The sequence below is a fragment of the Ranitomeya variabilis genome, chromosome 4, assembly GCF_051348905.1.
Source record: "Ranitomeya variabilis isolate aRanVar5 chromosome 4, aRanVar5.hap1, whole genome shotgun sequence".
In the NCBI taxonomy this organism is placed as follows: domain Eukaryota; kingdom Metazoa; phylum Chordata; class Amphibia; order Anura; family Dendrobatidae; genus Ranitomeya; species Ranitomeya variabilis.
In genome coordinates, this window is record NC_135235.1 from 115,290,583 (window position 1) to 115,307,919 (window position 17,337).

Below are 17,337 nucleotides of genomic sequence, written 5' to 3' on the forward strand. Positions count from 1 at the left end.
ATGCTCTGCACCATTGCCCCATAGCTGTGCCATATAGTGCTCTGCACCGTTGCCCCATAGATACTCCACATAAAGCTGTGCCATTGCTGCTGCTGCTGTAATAAAAAAAAAAAAACACATGCTCACCTCTCTTGCTTGCAGCTCCTCAGCGTCCCGGCCCGGCGTCTCTCCGCACTGACTGATCAGGCAGAGGGCGGCGCGCACACTATATGCGTCATCGCGCCCTCTGACCTGCACAGTCAGTGCAGAGAGACGCCGGGAAGACAGAGCGGCGCCCGGCGTGTGGAACGAGGACAGGTGAATATGTAATACTTACCTGCTCCCGGCGTCCCGCTCCTTCCCCCGGACAGCTGGTCTTCGGTGCCACAGCCTCTTCCTCTATCAGCGGTCACCGGCACCACTTCATTAGAGAAATGAATTATGCGGCTCCGCCCCTATGGGAGGTGGAGCAGCCTATTCATTTCTCTAATGAGCGGTCCCACGTGACCGCTCAGGGGAAGAGGCTGCGGCACCCGGAGACAGTGGGACGGGCAGGGGGGAGCGACAGGAATGCCGGAACTAGGTGAGTATGTGACAGTCCTCACCCGCCGACCCCACCACCGATCATGACTCGAGTATAAGCCGAGAGGGGCACTTTCAGCCCAAAAATTTGGGCTGAAAATCTCGGCTTATACTCGAGTATATATGGTATATATATATATATATATATATATATATATATATATATATATATATATATATATATATATATATATAAAGTAGAATTGGAACAGCACAATGCTCTCCGATGGGTGCCAAGCCTCCTGGGTCGAGTCGTCCACTCCTCCACCCAATTGTATACAAAAAAAGCAAAAAGAAGGCAGCACTCCAAATACTTATCAAGGTGAAAATAAGAGGGATTTATTCAGCCCACATCTCTGTGCAATGTTTCGGCTCACACTGAGCCTTTTTCAAGCCTATTCTATTCTATTCTGTCAGTGTGATTTTACTGTACACCGCACTGAATTGCTGGCTTTTCTAGAGAACACCGCTGCGTATTTCTGGCAAGTCACACGCATGGTCCGTGTGTAATCCGTAATTTTCTCGACCCCATAGACTTTCATTGGCGTATTTTTTGCGCAATACGTTGACAAACGCAGCATGCTGCGATTTTCTACGCCCATAACATGCCGTATATTACGGATGCTTAATGTACGGCAGATAGGAGCTGCCCCATAGAGAATCATTGGGCCGTGTGCAATGCATATTTTCTGGACGTATTTTCTGCACTCATACATCCATAAAACTCGCTAGTGTGACGCCGGCCTAACCTTAATTGCAACCCTTATTGCAACCCTAACCCTAAGGCCGGTGTCACACTAGCGAGTTTTACGGACGTATGAGGACAGAAAATACGTCCAGAAAATACGCATTGCACACGGCCCAATGATTCTCTATGGGGCAGCTCCTATCTGCCGTATATTACGCATCCGTAATATACGGCATGTTATGGGCGTAGAAAATCGCAGCATGCTGCGTTTGTCAACGTATTGCGCAAAAAATACGCCAATGAAAGTCTATGGGGTCGAGAAAATTACTGATTACACACGGACCATGCGTGTGACTTGCCAGAAATACGCAGCGGTGTTCTCTAGAAAAGCCGGCAATTCAGTGCGGTGTACAGTAAAATCACACTGACAGAATAGAATAAGTAGAATAAATGTGTACACATAGAATAGGTATATATCAGTGAGACAAATTATATATATATATATAATTCAGCGCAAGATAGCATAAAAGCCGGTAATTCAATTGCCGGCTTTTGCTCTCTCCTTCACAAACCCGATAGGATATGAGACATGGTTTACATACAGTAAACCATCTCATATCCCTTTTTTTATTACATATTCCTCTTTACTAATGTAGCAAGTGTCTGTGTGTAAAATTTTAAAGCTTTAGCTATTAAATTAAAGGGTTAAATCCCGGAAAAAATTGGCATGGGCTCCCGCGCAATTTTCTCCGCCAGAGTGGGAAAGCCAGTGACTGAGGGCAGATATTAATAGCCTAGAGAGGTACCATGGTTATAGGACCCCCCTGGCTAAAAACATCTGCCCCAGCCACCCCAGAAAAGGCACATCTGGAAGATGCGCCTATTCTGGCACTTAGCCTCTCTCTTCCCACTCCTGTGTAGTGGTGGGATATGGGGTAATGAAGGGTTAATGTCACCTTGCTATTGTAGGGTGACATTAAGCCAGGTTAATAATGGAGGTGTCAATTAAGACACCTATCCATTATTAATCCAATAGTATAAAATGGTTAATAAAACACACACATTATTAAAAAGTATTTTAATGAAATAAAGACACAGGGTGTTTTAATATTTTACTATACTCTCAATCCACCTGAAGACCCTTGTCATCTGAAATAAGGTTAAACAAAACAAGCAACAATATTCCATACCTTCCGTCGATCAGTCATGTCCCACGCTGTAAATCAATCTGAAGGGGTTAAATCATTTTACACCCAGGAGCTCTGCTAATGCAGCTGTGCTCCTGTCTGTAAAATTTGATGAATGAATGGAGTGCAGGGGAATGTACTGTAGTTACCTCGAGTCGCGGTGATGCGCCCTCTGCTGGATGAACTCATATGAACTCGACAGTGGGAACTTTTCAGAAAAGTTCCCACGGTCGAGTTCATATGAGTTCATCCAGCAGAGGGCGCATCACCGCGACTGGAGGTAACTATAGGGCATTAAAGGGAACCTGTTATCAGGATTTACCCCTAGAAGGTATTAGGAGCACTTTATCAGCCTCTTTGTACCCAATATAATGATGTCTGTATGAGCCTTAAATGCTAAATGTTTATAAGTCAAAGTTGAATGGTCCTTACCATCCCTGCCTGCAGGATCCAGACTAATCCCGGGAAAGCAATCAATCAATGCCACGGTGTGGCATTGAAGTAGGAAAGTGACATGGCTTCTTTCACCTACTTTCAAACATAAAAATAAATAAATCTATAATAATAAAAAAAAAAAAAACATAATGTGCTCCTAATGCCTTCTGTGGGTAAATTCTGACAACAAGCTCCCTTTATTTCTAAGTTCATGGGCGCAACATTTGCCATGACCTGGAAGCCGTCAACCCATGGTTGGCCACATACAATTCAGAAATTACATAGAAAACAGCAATAAGCACCTTTGCTACAAATGTATCCAGTCCATACTGCCTTTAGTGAACCAGGTCCAAACAAAGCTCTCCTGTCTGCACTGTAGGTCAAATGTATCATTGTGGAGTGTGGGCTGTCTGCCTGTCTCACTGCTGAGAAGCTCTAATTATACAGAAAGAAGGCAACACCCCAGAATAATAAGCACTGGGGGACTTGTGAAATCTGTAATTACTCATTGATTTGCTGCAATTAAAAAAAAAATAAGGCTACATTCCCACAATGAGTTTCTGACACTGTATATTTTTAAAAAAATGCAAGTAAGGCTACTTTCACACTAGCGTTTTTTGCAATACGTCGCAATGCGTCGTTTTGGCACAAAAACGCATCCTGCAAAGTTGTCTGCAGGATGCGTTTTTTGGCCATTGACTAACATTAGCGACGCATTGCGACGCATTGACACACGTCGCAACCGTCATGCGACGGATGCGTCGTGCTGTGGCGGACCGTCGGCACAAAAAAACACTACATATAACGTTTTTTTGTGCGACGTGTCCGCTTTTTCCGACCGCGCATGCGCGGCCGGAACTCCGCCCCCATCTCCCCGCACCTCACAATGGGGCGGCGGATGCGCTGGAAAAATGCATCCGCTGCCCCCGTTGTGCGGCGCATACAACGCTAGCGTCGGTAACCTCTGCCCGACGCACTGCGACGGGCCGAGCCCGACACTAGTGTGAAAGAAGCCTAACCTATTTTACTTACGTGCAGAAAACCTGCAACATCAAAAACTCTCCAAAAGCTCAAACAAAAAGGACAAACTATAAATATTTTAGATGTAAATTTTAGCCTACAAAAAGTTTGTTGCCAGCTGAGGCAAAAAAAAATAAAAAATAGCCAAAGTGTCTCAATGGATGAGGAGTAACCATTTAGGGTATGTTCACACATTACATTTCTTGCAGCTTTTTTGCCCCAGCACAAGAAACTAGATTGGTGGAAGAAAAAAAAAACAAAAAACACTTTATACAATAAGCTCATTTTTATATTTGCGTTAGTCATTTTAATTGGAGTAAGGCTTCTTTCACACTAGCGTCGGGCTCGGCCCGTCGCAGTACGTCGGGCCGAGGTCCCCGACGCTAGCGCTGTCTCCGCCGCACAACGGGGCAGCGGATGCATTTTTCCAGTGCATCCGCTGCCCCATTGTGAGGTGCGGGGAAGTGCGGGGAGGTGGGGGCGGAGTTCCGGCCGCGCATGCGCGGTTGGAAAAAGCGGACCGTCGGGAGCAAAAAACGTTACATGTAACGTTTTTTGGTCCCGACGGTCCGCCACAGCACGGTGCAACCGTCGCACGACGGTTGCGACGTGTGGCAATGCGTCGCAAATGCGTCACTAATGTTAGTCAATGCTGAAAAAACGCATCCTGCAAGCACTTTTGCAGGATGCGTTTTTTCGGCAAAACGACGCATTTGCGACGTATTGCAGTTAACGCTAGTGTGAAAGTAGCCTAAAGCGCTGAGAAGACACAGGAGGTGCGGGCATGCTGCTTATTGGCAAAAGCAAAGCGCAGAAGGGCTCAGATTAGGAGCTGAAGAAAAAAACCGCAGCGTGTGCACATGGCTCCAGAAATCGCTGATTATACGGGTGCTGTAAAACGCTGCGTATTCTATGCATCAAATACACTGCTTAAAAAAACGCAGCAAAACCACCACATGTGAACATGACCTACTGTCACAATTCTCTACTTACATCCAATTATAAGAACGTAATAATAAGCTTCATACAACACAATATCTAGAGCTGCTCTTCTAAGCCTGGTATTATAGACTGGGCTGCATCCTCCTCTTACACACAGAGTTGTATTGGGTCAGCAGCAGTACTGCAGTCCTCATTACTATGGTAAGTAAGCGTTATAAGCGATGAGTGGCTGCGCTACACAGGGACACACAGGCTGCGCACATGGCCCCAGCACTTACCGGCACAGTGCACACCCACAGCTCCTACTCTTCTACACTGACTGAGCAGGAACAGCTGCTGCACCAGGTGCCGCTCCCCGCCCACCAATCAGAGGCCGGCACTCCTGGGGCGGACCTAATAGGGAACACCAACATTGCGGCCTGCGCCTGCTGCTCCTGTGGACGGAGCCGGGACCTCGATTTTATGCGGTGTCCGCGCTGTGCTAACATTTCGCGGCGATGGTTTTTGCCTAATACATTCTTAGATTCCTTAGGGTAAACATTATAGTGTCTAATTTATGTCAGTTCTAGTTACTTTTTTTCCTGTGAAAAAACTTTTATTAGTGCTATACAACCTTCTCTATGGTAACCCTATAGATAGCTTATATGTTGTGAGTGGTTTTATGGTTGTTATTATATATTATGTATATACTGAGACTGGTGTATATTCACATGCAGGAAAAAATGCAATCGCCCTAAAAATACAGCAATTCTATTTAAAATGCAAGTTTTTGATGCGTTTCTTTGTCATTTTGCTGCTCAACCTCATTAAGCTTTATGGGGAATAAAATGCAATAAGTCTCATTTACATGTCACTGATTATTCTTATACGCAGATCATCCCCATGTACTATGATAGGTACGAGCTCTCTGTGCACCATACAATATAATGGTCCCACATAGCTAAAGAGGTTATCCAGCTTTGCAAAATTGATAATTTCTCCTCAAGACAAGCCATCAACACCAGTCATTGGATTGGTGAAGCTCCGACTATCAACACTCACTGCAATAAGCTGTGTAAAGAGCCTGCGGTGCTTATGGAAGCGCTGGGGACGCTCCACTATTTAAATCAGGTTCCAAAATGATGCAGTGGTGATGGAAGATATTGTGTAGCATTCATCTCTGGGACAACAGTACAAAATCTGGCAGGGAGGTTACAGGGATGTTCTGTGTAAAGCTACAAGTCTGTAATTAATATTAATATATATCTGCGCTGTAGATTAGTTCAAAATTAGTTAGATGCATTAACTTTAAATAATATACAATGGATATTAGTATTTACCGGGTGATGGCAGCCTCAGTCCCCTGGATGGAACCCACAGTTAGCCGCATGTAGCACAATCAAGGTCTTCTAGAGAAGTGAGCAGCAATAATAATATTTCCAGCGTTCTTTTCTTCCAGAAACCTATGAGGAGCGGGTGTGAAAATCTGTCCCGGCCGGTGACAGTCACCCCTTACCTCGTGAAGAGTGCAGCTGGGTCTTCAGCGTGAAACCGCGCTTCCACACGCTTGTTACCGACGAGGCGCAGAGAATCTGCAGGACCTCGTGTGACGTCACCTGCACGTGATCTGACACGTGAGCGGCTAGAACTTGCACACAGAACCAAAAAGGATCTATCCTATCCAACGCGTTTCGAAGTCTGCGGACTTCTTCCTCAGGGATGGTGCAGTGTAGATAGATATGATTTATATATCATATAGCAAGTGGAAGCGCTTAATCTATTTATTAAAAGCAAAGAGTTCAATTTCGCTGTTTAACCCATTTGGGATCAAGGTGTTCAGCTCAAAAATCCATTTACTCTCCTCTTTTGACATGCGGTGAATAAAATTACCTTTCCGCCAATCTTTTTGGACGACTTTGATCCCAGTGATTATAATATCCTTCGTGGATCCACCATGATATTCTTTAAAGTGTTGTGACAGGGGGTGACCCGCAAATTTTTTATTAATATTTCTTAAATGTTCCCCTATGCGCACAGTCAAAGGGCGTATGGTACGCCCTATATACAACTTGTCACACGGACATTTAATGCCATAAATTACTCCACGAGTGGAACAGGTGATGCAATCTTTAATCTCTGCTACATTGTCTTTATAAATAATATTTGATTGCTTTTTCGTGTTTAGTTCTCTACACGGTAGACACTTCTTACATGGAAAAAAACCAGTCGGAGTTTGCAATGCCGAGGGTGATTTCATCAATGCGGGTTTACGAACAGATGGAGCTATAATGTTACCCAAATTATTAGCCCTCTTATACACAAATCTTGGACATTTAGTTAGTGTATTTCCAATCACCTTATCATCCTTAAGCAAACTCCAATGTTTATTAACTATTTTTTTGAAAAAATGACTATTGGAATTATATGGCATAATTATAGGAACTATTTCGTCTTCCATACTATTCCTTTTCCTTTTCTTTTGTGTAAGTAATTTATTTCTTGATTGCTTGCCCACCTGTTCCCTAACTTGAGTCAGGGTCTCTTCATTGTATCCTCTCTGACAAAACTTCTCTATTAAAATATTTGACTCCTCAATAAAATCCTCTGGTTTGGAGCAATTTCTATGAGCCCTTATAAATTGGCTTTTGGGGACATTTAGAAGCCAACTGGGTAAATGGCAGCTATCTAATGAAATATAATTATTTGAATCCGTTGGTTTGTGATATAAGGTGGTATGAATCTTGTTCTCCTCAATAAAAATTTTTAAGTCTAAAAAATTGATTTCTTTATTATTAATATTAGCTGTAAAATTTAAAAAATAACTGTTTTTATTAAGACCATTAATAAAATCTGATAATAAAACCGGACCTCCTGCCCATATAAAAACAGTCAAATATTTTAATAGAGAAGTTTTGTCAGAGAGGATACAATGAAGAGACCCTGACTCAAGTTAGGGAACAGGTGGGCAAGCAATCAAGAAATAAATTACTTACACAAAAGAAAAGGAAAAGGAATAGTATGGAAGACGAAATAGTTCCTATAATTATGCCATATAATTCCAATAGTCATTTTTTCAAAAAAATAGTTAATAAACATTGGAGTTTGCTTAAGGATGATAAGGTGATTGGAAATACACTAACTAAATGTCCAAGATTTGTGTATAAGAGGGCTAATAATTTGGGTAACATTATAGCTCCATCTGTTCGTAAACCCGCATTGATGAAATCACCCTCGGCATTGCAAACTCCGACTGGTTTTTTTCCATGTAAGAAGTGTCTACCGTGTAGAGAACTAAACACGAAAAAGCAATCAAATATTATTTATAAAGACAATGTAGCAGAGATTAAAGATTGCATCACCTGTTCCACTCGTGGAGTAATTTATGGCATTAAATGTCCGTGTGACAAGTTGTATATAGGGCGTACCATACGCCCTTTGACTGTGCGCATAGGGGAACATTTAAGAAATATTAATAAAAAATTTGCGGGTCACCCCCTGTCACAACACTTTAAAGAATATCATGGTGGATCCACGAAGGATATTATAATCACTGGGATCAAAGTCGTCCAAAAAGATTGGCGGAAAGGTAATTTTATTCACCGCATGTCAAAAGAGGAGAGTAAATGGATTTTTGAGCTGAACACCTTGATCCCAAATGGGTTAAACAGCGAAATTGAACTCTTTGCTTTTAATAAATAGATTAAGCGCTTCCACTTGCTATATGATATATAAATCATATCTATCTACACTGCACCATCCCTGAGGAAGAAGTCCGCAGACTTCGAAACGCGTTGGATAGGATAGATCCTTTTTGGTTCTGTGTGCAAGTTCTAGCCGCTCACGTGTCAGATCACGTGCAGGTGACGTCACACGAGGTCCTGCAGATTCTCTGCGCCTCGTCGGTAACAAGCGTGTGGAAGCGCGGTTTCACGCTGAAGACCCAGCTGCACTCTTCACGAGGTAAGGGGTGACTGTCACCGGCCGGGACAGATTTTCACACCCGCTCCTCATAGGTTTCTGGAAGAAAAGAACGCTGGAAATATTATTATTGCTGCTCACTTCTCTAGAAGACCTTGATTGTGCTACATGCGGCTAACTGTGGGTTCCATCCAGGGGACTGAGGCTGCCATCACCCGGTAAATACTAATATCCATTGTATATTATTTAAAGTTAATGCATCTAACTAATTTTGAACTAATCTACAGCGCAGATATATATTAATATTTATTATTGGTGTTTACTCACTTTATATCGGACTTTTTTGTAGTTTGGCCCGTTTATCTGCAGCAGTAGGAATATCAGTGTGAATACACTGTGTGCAGCGCCAGCAGTTTTTATATAAGTCTGTAATTACTCTGACTGCAGACTTGTAAATCCTCACATCGGGAGTATGCATATCTCATACATGCGCTCACATGTTGCCATTCTATAGACTAGAGATTCATGACACTTTTTTTTTTGCTTAACTTTATATTGAGATCCCCTGCAGTGTAATCACATATAGAGACCCCCATTATTATATTCTTATATAGAGGCCCCCTGTGGTGTAATCACATACAGTAAAGTAAATAAGTATTTGATTCCTTGCTGATTTTGTAAGTTTGCACACTGACAAAGACATGAACAGTCTATAATTTTAAGGGTAGGTTAATTTTAACATTGAGAGAATATCAAAAATAAAATCCAGAAAATCACATTGTATAAATTATATAAATTTATTTGCATTTTGCAGTGACCAACCATTAAGAGTTCTGGCTATTACAGACCAGTTAGATGCTCCTAATCAACTTGTTACCTGCATTAAAGACAGCTGTCTTACACAGTCACCTTTATGAAAGACTCCTGTCTACAGACTCAGTTAATCAGTCAGACTCTAACCTCTACAACATGGGCAAGACCAAAGAGCTTTATAAGGATGTCAGGGATAAGATCATAGACCTCTTATTTTCTTCATTTCCATCCCAAACACATCTATTCTTTACTCGGTCAGCCTTTATCCATTCCAGCTTTACCCATGGTGAATATTCAGCCCGCGCAAGCGCACTTTGTTCCAATACACGGCGATTCCACTTTTCCTATGATAATTTTTTTCTTTCAGGGCTTCGTGCATGCGCCGTTCAATGTCCCATCTTGCATGCGCTATTACTACTTCAGATCCATCCGCCTGGTGGGTCTCCTGTACGGCTCTTTGCCGCCCTGCTCTCTGTCTCACACGGGGCATGCGTCAATTTTTTTTCCCTGACCGCTCTCTAGTGCATAGCCGCATCATCTGCCCATTCACAGCTGACACAGTTCTCTTTTCCCTGCCACACTATACGGGCCCCTCCATTACCCTGCACACACGCCACCACCTGAGAGGCTTTTCCCTGGCTCCTACCTACCTCAACATACAGGTAACTTTGCCCTGGTATTCTCTGTTTTTTATTTTTTATGATCATTTTAGTTCACTGACTCTTTCCTTCTTGTTTTCTTATTTAACTTAGAGTGCACCTTTGTCTACCTTTAGAATACAGGTATTGTGAGCTTGTCTCTGTTCCTTTTCCTCCCCATCCTTCTTTTTCCATTTTTTTTTTTTCTATAATTTTTTTCCTATGTTATCACTGTTCTTTCAGGATCTTTAGAGACTATGCTACGTCTGTTATAGATATTATATATCATTTCCATGGATACCTGATACCCGCATGACCTTGTCTCATTTTGTCATTTCTTAGTGGTTTCAGCATTTTCTTATTATATGAATCCTGCATGTTTACTACGGTAATTTGAAAATGAGATAATGTCTATTTATTGTCTTCACAGTTTTTTGGCTCACTTAGCAATTAGAAATAATCTTTTGTCAACAACTTATATTTCTCTCATTGGATACTGTCTTGTTATGTTTATTGCTTTGTATACATCTGATATGTAAATTCACATTTTTGTTTTAGTGAGATAACCTTGATAAAGGCCAATATAGGCCAAAATGTTAGGTTCCGTTTTTTTCCTATATGTGATTGTAATAAACACTCTACTGTTTACAAGAGATCAAGTTTGTGCCAAAGGTTCTTCCTATATTTGATAAGTCATACTAAGCCATAATGGCTAGAAGAGAGCAGTAGTATACAGTAAGGCTAAAGCACAATGGTCTGAGATCAGCAGAAGGCAGCAGCATACAGTGAGGGCCATAGACTACAGCTCAGTCCAGGATCTCCCATGATGGTGAATGCCTTAGGCTAGTTTCACATTTGCGTTAGTATCCGCAGCGTTTAATCTGCAACCGCAAATGAAGGAAAAACTGCATGGAAACGCTTACAAACGCAGCGTTTTTTAGACGCATACAGTAACGCATGCGGTTTAAAAAACGCTGCGTTTTCATGCTTTTGCATGCGTTTTGCATGCGTTTGCATTTTTTGTGCGCATGGACACGGCCAATGGGACTACAGAGGGCGTGTATTATGGGATACCTATATATAGACCCTAGGACTGCTGAAATGTTAGCAGTGTGCTACTGTATCCTGTGTCATGATGGATCTTCGCTTGGAGAGCTTTTATTTCAACCTGGATTTAAGCATCAAGCTGTTTCTTGCCTGTGCGTTTGCTTGGGAGCAACTAAGAAATCGAGAAAGACAGAGAAGGACACGGCGTCGGCGTTTTTGGAGACACCCCATTATCGAACTCCGGGAGAGCCGTGGAGCCTATCACACGCTATATGGCGAGCTTAATGCCAACCCGAACAAATTCCCGGAATATACCAGGATGTCGCAAGACTCTTTTCGGGATTTGCTTGGTCGTGTCCAAGGAGCCATCCGGAGACAGGACACACAGCTCCGTAGAGCGATTCCTGCAGAGGAAAGTCTGCTGGTTACATTAAGATACATAATAATTCTAAACAAATGCCAGTCATAATTATTGTTGGTCTGACATGTATTCTCTGTATTTTCCTTTATGTCTTTAGCAGCACAACACCATAAATAGAATTGATTATAATTTATTTTTTATTTATTTTATTACAGATTTCTGGCAACCGGAGAGAGCTTATCATCCCTCCACTTCCAGTAGCGGCTTGGAATTTCCACCCTGTCTGGATTAGTTGCGGCTTTGTGGAACATTCTCCGGGATGAGTTTATACCCCTACCCACCGAGGACATGTGGATAGGAATTGCAGAGAAATTCTGGAGTGTGTGTGTGATTTCCCCAACTGTTTAGGAGCGGTGGATGGAAAGCACATACGCATTATCAAACCCACCAGGACTGGATCGGAGTACTTCAACTACAAAAAATATTTTTCTGTTGTGCTCATGGCAATAGCAGATGCAGACTGTCGCTTCATCGCCATGGACATTGGAGCTTTTGGCCTTGGCAATGACTCCCAGACTTTCAAGAACTCTGATATGGGCCGACGTGTGTATGGCAAAAATTTTAATTTTCCACGGCCACGACCTCTCCCCAACACTCAAGGCCCACCGATGCCATTTATTATGGTTGGGGATGAGGCCTTTCAGATGTGTGAAAACCTACTGAAGCCATATTCCAGTCGGGACTTGAACCACACTAAAAGGATCTTTAACTACAGACTGACCAGGGCCCAAAGAACAGTAGAGTGTACCTTTGGGATTCTAGTCTCAAAATGGTGCATTCTTGCAACAGCCATTAATCTAAAAATGGAGACAGTTGAGGTGGTCAAAGCCTGTGTGGGTCTCCACAATTACATTATGGCTAAGGAGCGACCCACCATTGAACTGGATGAACCAGTTGCAAACCCATTGCCAGATTACCAGCATCACCCACTGCTGTCAACTGTTGAAGTTGGCCACATGCGGAACCAATTTGCTGCCTTTTTTTATTCTGATATTGGACGTGAGGCATGGCAGGACAATATTGTGTAAAATGTTCTGTTGGGTTTGGGTTTGTATCAGTTATGTTTTAAATGTTACTTATATTTGTTGTTAATAAACTACTTGTTTTGTTATGTTAACCGTGTCTCCTATGTATTTCCTCTACAAACCACTTAGGTTGTTAGTGGTAAGGTTATTGACGTCATTGCTTTCTGATTCTCTTCTGCAGTATCTATTGGACGCAGACTGAAGAGACGATGGCTGTTTACAAAACAGATCTATACTCATCAAGTCAGGTGTCAGAAATAATGAATTCATGATGCACATATAACAGCCTCATGAATTCACTATTTCTGACACATGTCCAGGTGAGTATAGATATGCCTTGTATGACCTCCATCATCCCTTCACTTTGTGTGAAATAGATTACGTACACAGAAGAGAAAACGGAGGTTATACAAGGCAGTTCTCTACTCACCAGGTCAGGTGTCATAACTAATGAGTTTTTGGACACATGACTTGTTTAGTATAGTTCTGTTTTGTATTACCGCCATTTTCTCTTCAGTCTGCAACACAAAGTCACAGAGTAAGCAGAAGGAAGAGATTATGGAGAAAATACAAGTATTATTTTTGGGGCCACCTCATATCTCTATACCAAGCACACACAAAGCTGTAGTGTTGTACTTACTAACTACTGGAGTTATGAGTTGGCCAAAAAATAAAGTGTGCGGCGCAGTGTTTTATTCAGCGCACGGTGTGTTGCCGGCGGCGAAATACACAATTAACGAAACATTATTGGGGGCAAAAAACATTATTATTTTTACACACAAAAAAAATAACTGCGCCTGCTTGGGGTAGAGTGCCGGAAATGGGGGGTATATAGCTGTGAAGCTTGACTAATTGTGGACGACGCAGAGGTGGCAGGAGAAGAGGCAATTAAATTACTGGGGTCTGGCAGTTCGGGGATGGGGCTTGACGCATGAGAGGGCAGAGACACACTGGAAGGGTGAGACAAACCATACATTATAGACACATTGGGAGGTGAGGGCGGAGGGATAGTGAAAGTCCTCTGTTTCTGTTTTTCCTTTCCCTTTTTTGGGATCGGCGCTGCGGTATAGGGAGCCTCGTTGGGCTCATTTCTAGCGGCCTGGCCTTGGTGGCCGACCTGTCAGGGTCCGCGAGCCGCAGCATGGTTGTGGTGGGGAAGGCCATGCTAGGGTCCCTGTGCCGCTGCTGCTGCATGGTTGTGGTGGGGAAGGCCATGCCAGGGTCCATGTGCCGCTGCTGCATGGTTGTGGTGGGGAAGGCCATGCCAGGGTCCGGCTGCTGCTGCATGGTGGTGGTGGGGAAGGCCATGCCAGGGTCCGGTTGCTGCTGCTGCATGGTGGTGTCAGTGGAGGAGGTCCAAGCAGGAGCAGCAGTTGTCATGGTGGTGGCGGTGGGCTGTCCAACAGCACACAGCATGGTGGTGGTGCTGTAGTGGTATCCGGCAGTGCTTGGAATGGAGGTGGCCGTGCAGTGGTATACAGCAGAGCTCGGCATTGAGGTCAAGCGTGACAGTGTAGGCACAGGTGGATATGCCGCCACTGTCTGCTGAAAATACCGACTCTGCTGCATAGCCTGCACGTAAGCAGCATTGCAGGCCTGCATGACACTAAGCTGGAGATCAGGAGTAAGGTGTTCCGACCTGACCTGTTCAATTTGATTAAAAAAATGATGTGCTGGCCTCTGGAGGTCGGCTTTCACTTGGTCAAGGCTTTTGGTGACCTCCTGGATACGTGTATTCATATGGCTAATGGCAGTATCCAGTCGGTCACCCATCGCCTTGAGTCCATCATGAAAGACCGAGCTCAAGTGCAAAAACTCGGGCATGAGTGACCTGTCCGAGGCCCTCTGCCACTGCCGGGAAGAGCCCCCCAAAAAAGGGGCAGAGGACTGGTAAAAAACACCTAATGGACCAGCTTCCTGGTCTCCAGTTTGTGTGGCAGGCCCACTTGTTGCAGTGCTGCTGGATGGCTGGGACGAGTCCGTGGCTGTCTGATGAAGGACCGCTCCAGAACCAGGGTCAAGAGTGCTGCTCCATGTGCTGTTAAAAAAGAAGAAAAAAAACACATTACTACCAGACATTTACAAAAGTTAAGCGCCAACTCCTGTGGAATAGAAACATACAGATTAAGGCAATATAACACAACCTAACACACAAAAAAAATACTTACGTTCTCTGGGCAAGGACCGGTCTCAAAAATGCCAGAATGCGGTTGTATTTATATTTTCGGATCCTTGCTCCAGAACCACTAGAAACCCGGCTCTCTTGATGAAGGTCCTTGTTGAAGCGATCCTTCATCGAACGCCAACGTGTTTTGACTTTGAGCACTGTTGAAAAAAACAAAAAAAAGAATGGTTAGACAATGGACTTTTGGCTGTGATTACACAACTGTGTGTGATGAGAGAAACTCCTGAGAGTTTCTCTCATCACACACAGTTGTGTGATCACGGCCAAGGTCACTGCTGCATCACAGCGCAGAAGTGCAGGGTCCCTTGTCTTCTCCCAGTGGCAAGACTGAAGATAGACGGAGCTGAATGGAGAACTGGTTGCAATTTGATATTCCCTGGGGATTCAATTGTTATCTCTGTGTGTTGCAGCTAACCTTCATTATTATTATTATTATTATTCATTTATATAGCACCATTAATTCCATGGTGCTGGACATGAGAAAGGCGTTACATACAGAGTTATAGATATCGTTTACAGTAAACAAGTTTACAGTGAAAGACTGGTACAGAGAGGAGAGGATAAAGATTGCTTCTTCTAGTTTGGGAATGTAAACTATTAGGCTATGTGCACACGTTGCAGCTTTTGATGCAGATCCACGACCTTTTATACATACGTATTATACACAGGTACTATATAGAGGGTGCAGTATACATAGTGTATACTGCACCCTGTATATAGTACCTGTGTATACTGCACCCAATATATACTGCACCCTGTATGTAGTACCTGTTTACTGCACCCTGTATATACTGCCCCCTGTATATAGTACCTGTGTATACTAATATATATAAATTGAGGGGGCACCACGGATATATCGGTGGGATACACACCATGACCTAAGAAATGGCAAATACTGAACACAAGAGAAAGCAGGGTAGGTCAAAAATATGGGGATCACCACACACTTGGATTTGGCAAAAAATAGAACACAGCTTTATTCAAGTAAATATACATGTAATCACAAGACACTAACATTTAAAAACATTAAAACAGGGAACTTGTCCCTAAACGTAAGCCCACAATAAGGCTACACCCTGCGCATGACTCCTAAAGATAGTGACAGTATGGCCTGAAAAAGTAGCACCTATATAGACAGCATTGCCATCGAACATCTCAATAGCGACATACCCATATACAGCCCTCCTATTGCAATGTCCTGAAGACACAATAATTCTCTCGCACTGCTTAGCCCATAATCAAGCATAATACCCTGGTTTGTCTTCAGACAGCATAATAAGTATCTGATGATGCATATAGCTGGTTGCTAAATTGGTATAATTCTATACAATATAATAAATGTCTAATGATGCGAGGTATGGCTAATTTCTAGACAGATATAAAACATATAATGAAAAGCTGCTGGCTAGATTAAGGCCATCTTATACTGCCAATACAATACACCTCCCAATTGTTTTTTGTGGGTTTATGCAGGGGCATACACCATCCCAACACACATCGGCTATTACAGCTGAGTGTGTGTTTTTAAATGTTAGTGTCTTGTCATTACATGTATATTTACTTGAATAAAGCTGTGTTCTATTTTTTGCCAAATCCAAGTGTGTGTTGATCCCCATATTTTTGACCTACCCTGTTTTCTCTTGTGTTTAGTACCTGTGTATATTGCACCCTGTATATAGTACCTGTGTATTCTGCACCCTGTATGTACTACCTGTGTTTACTGCACCCTGTATATACTCTACCCTGCATATAGTACTTGTGTATACTGCACCCTGTATATACGGGGTGTTCTGATGCTGAGGGAAAATTAACTTTATTCCATCTGACAGTCTCCCTCTTTCAGTCACATGTTCACTGACTGACAGCAGGTTCTAATGCAGGGGTCCCCAACCTGTAGCTCGGGAGCCACATGTGGCTCGCGGTCCCATGAATTGTGGCTCTTGACTGTCTGCCAGCTTGGTGCATTAGCTCCAGGTCTAGCAAACGGGTATGAAGAAGATATCTCAAAATGGTGAATTTTTGAGTAGCCCTGCACAGAAGAGCAGATCTGGATGCACATATACTGGTTTTAGAGATGTTTTAGCTATGGGGGATATTACCTGTTAGAGCTGGTTCTTGAACCTGAATGTGATAGTGTGTTGGGAGTCCTTGATGTGAGAATACTGAATTGGAGCATTTTGGTAACCCTTGGATCTCAGTGCACTGCTTTGGAGTGATTTCTGTGGAAAAGCTAATTCTAATGCATAGTTGTCAGTCAGTGCAGGGGGCACGGTCACAGCCACCACTCCCTATACACAGAGTGATGACTGTACCCACACCGGCGTTACCCACGGGACTGAAAGAGTGAGACTGCCAGATGGAATAAAGTTAATTTCCTCCCAGTCCCAGCAATAGAGCTATAGTGACATAGCGAGGTTATGTGGAGGCTCGTACTGTGTCTAGGGGGCTATGTGAGGACTCACACTGAATATAAGGGTC

General features: G+C 43.2%; 2 protein-coding genes across 5 annotated transcripts in view; one reads left to right on the plus strand and one right to left on the minus strand.

Moving 5' to 3' along the window:
- Window positions 1-5,216, minus strand: part of LRRC20 (leucine rich repeat containing 20) — an 831,027-nt gene extending 825,811 nt beyond the window's left edge. For both annotated transcript variants that reach the window (XM_077259152.1, XM_077259153.1), the window contains exon 1: window positions 5,112-5,216. The gene's annotated coding sequence lies outside the window, so the exon portion shown is untranslated. The remainder of the gene's footprint in view (window positions 1-5,111) is intronic.
- Window positions 5,217-5,261: 45 nt separating this feature from the next.
- LOC143770005 (uncharacterized) overlaps window positions 5,262-17,337 on the plus strand; it is a 59,056-nt gene continuing 46,980 nt past the window's right edge. Inside the window, exon 1 of one of the 3 annotated variants that reach the window (XR_013214518.1) lies at window positions 5,262-5,366. The gene's annotated coding sequence lies outside the window, so the exon portion shown is untranslated. The remainder of the gene's footprint in view (window positions 5,367-17,337) is intronic. The other 2 variants (XM_077259151.1, XM_077259150.1) reach the window with 2 other exon arrangements.